Source organism: Otolemur garnettii, unplaced genomic scaffold (genome assembly GCF_000181295.1).
Source record: "Otolemur garnettii isolate 467f Iridium unplaced genomic scaffold, OtoGar3 scaffold00434, whole genome shotgun sequence".
NCBI lineage: Eukaryota > Metazoa > Chordata > Mammalia > Primates > Galagidae > Otolemur > Otolemur garnettii.
The window spans coordinates 49,006-51,612 of record NW_003852829.1 but is presented as its reverse complement, the minus strand read 5'-3'; positions in this window follow the sequence as shown (position 1 = coordinate 51,612).

Below are 2,607 nucleotides of genomic sequence, written 5' to 3'. Positions count from 1 at the left end.
TTTATATTCTACATTTAGTAAGTTTCACATGTACCCTTGTAAGATGCACCATAGGTGTGGTCCCACCAATTACCCTCCCTCCACCCATCCTCCCCAATCCCCTGAAAGTGTCTTTTTGATAAAATTATTTCTTTTCCCTCAGGAAAGTCCTTGCAATGGGATTCTTGGATCAAATGGTAATGTACTTTTACCTCTTTGAGGAATGTTCAAGCTGTTTTCCATAGTGGTTGTGCTCATTTTCAGTCCCACCAGCAGTGCATTATCTGTAGATATAGAATCATTTCCTGAGTGGGTAAGTAAAATGTGACATATATACCATGAAGTACTACTCAGCCATAAAAGGAAGGAAATAAGGTCCTTCACAGCAACTTGGGTGGAACTAGGTGAAGTGTCTCAAGAATGGAAAAGCAAGCACCATATATCCTCACTATGGGGGGTAAACACAGGTGCACAAAGACTCCAGGAGGTGTAAAGAACATTGGAGACTAAGAAGGAGAGGATGGGAGGATGTGGGGGATGAAAACGTTTCTGTCAGGCACAATGACACTGCCCTGGTGATAGGGACACTGAAAGTCAAGACTTCAGCATTATACAATGTATATGTGTAACAAAAATATTTGAACCACCTTAATATTTTGAAATTTTAAAACACTAAACATTAAAAACAATGAATAATAAAAGAATATAGAAGGAATAATGCCAATGAAATCAGAGGGAAAAAACCCACCTGCTACAGTCACATGCAAGGAAGAAAGAAGACACTGAGACTCCTCAGAATTGGTGCCAAAAACCAAGATGTGAACCAGGAGACCCTGCAAGGAAGAAAAATATGATTCAAGGTTATTGGTGGCAGCAGCACTCAAAAAATATCAAGAAACATCTTCGCCTAGAAGGAGAATGTCCTCCTGTAAGTGTAGACTGCTGTGCAAAACTCTGGTAGACACCGAGACAGGAAGTAATCAAAGGTAAGTGTAGAAAAGGTAATGGAGACAGCCTGGGGAGCAGATGTGGGGCTAACAGGGCAGCATTATGTGGATTGAGGGGTTCACCATCCCAGGCATGGCCAATGATGAAGAAATGGTAGGAAGTGGAGGTGGAGAAGACAGCAAGAATGCACACACGTCCTAACAAAGCATCAGACCCTGGGAAACTGGGAAAACCTGCACAGGGTCTGCAGGTTCATGGAATCTTCCTGGTAATCATTGTAATAGCAAATTAAGTCTTAATAATGTATGAAACTCAGTTTCCTTCAGACAATACTATAGAAAAAAACAAAGAACTAAAAATAAGGAGCCAGGGATGGAGCAAGATGGTGAACAGGAGGATTCAACTGATCTCTCCTAGTACTACTACCTGGGTTCTGGACCTTACCCTGAATCATAACTCAGGGAGCACAGTGGGGTGGTGGTGTGCAGGAGATAGTGTGTGATCTGCAGCAATGGAGATATGACTCACTAGGCAAGTGATTGGGAGCTGGTGGGAATGGCTGCCCCACACACACTCACACAGATGTCTGGGGATGGGAGGAAGCCTTTCCACAGTTTTTAGTTTTCAGGGGAAGCTTCATATTGAGTGGAAAACTTGGCATAGTGAGTGGACTCGAACAGCCTACAGCAACCAGATCTGAATACCGGTTGGAGTGGATTTGCCTTCTGCTTGGTGGCTGGTGAGGCATGCATACTGTGAAAGTAACAGCTGCCAGTGGGCCACCATGGTGGGAAGGTTGTGAGAAGGTCATGATGGTGGACCTCTTAGCAAGAGCCTAAAGCATGGCTGTCTTTGTCCTGCCTGCCAGGATCAGAACTCCACTGTTGCAGCAGGCTGAGTGGCTCCCACACCCCATGGGAATTGTTGTCAGGGGGCACTGTGAGACCTGCCTCTGAAGCATTCTGGAGAGCTTTAAACTGGTGGGGGGTCTGAATACTGAGTAAACAATCAGGCAATCACCAAGAGCAACTAAGATTGAAACAAGGAACATGCTTGGAAACTAGAGAGAGATTGCCAGCTGCGTTCTGCATCTCCTAAATACCACAGTGCCACCTTGTGTCTTGACAATATATTGCAATATATATGTTCCTATTAAACTTGGTTCCTTCTGCTATATATACTATATTTTTTTTTGTTTTTTTTTTTTTTGTTTTTATTAAATGATAGCTGTGTACATTAATGCAATCATCAGGTACAGTGTAGTGTTAAGATTTTTTTTTTCTTTTTCTTCTTTTTCTTTGTTGTTGACATTGCTGCTGTTTGGGGCTATTTGAACTTTTTTGTTTTGTTGTGTTGTGTTTTGTTTTTGTTAATTTGTGTGGTTGGTTCTAGTCTTAACTTCCATTTTTACTTTCATCAAGAATAAGGGCTCCTGTATTTTTGGTTATAATATTTTAGTCTCATTTATTCTTTCTCTCTATTTCACTCCTTTCCATTACTTTTTGTTGATAGACACTCAACTGTATTGTTTATTAACTGTATCGTTAATTTTATCTATTCTTATTTTATCATTATTATTATTTTATTTTTTTGTTGAGTGCTGGGGTGACATATCTCTTTTCAGGGAAGTCACAGTAGCAGTCTGGCTCAAGGATGCCAATAGACAATAATCTAGGGATC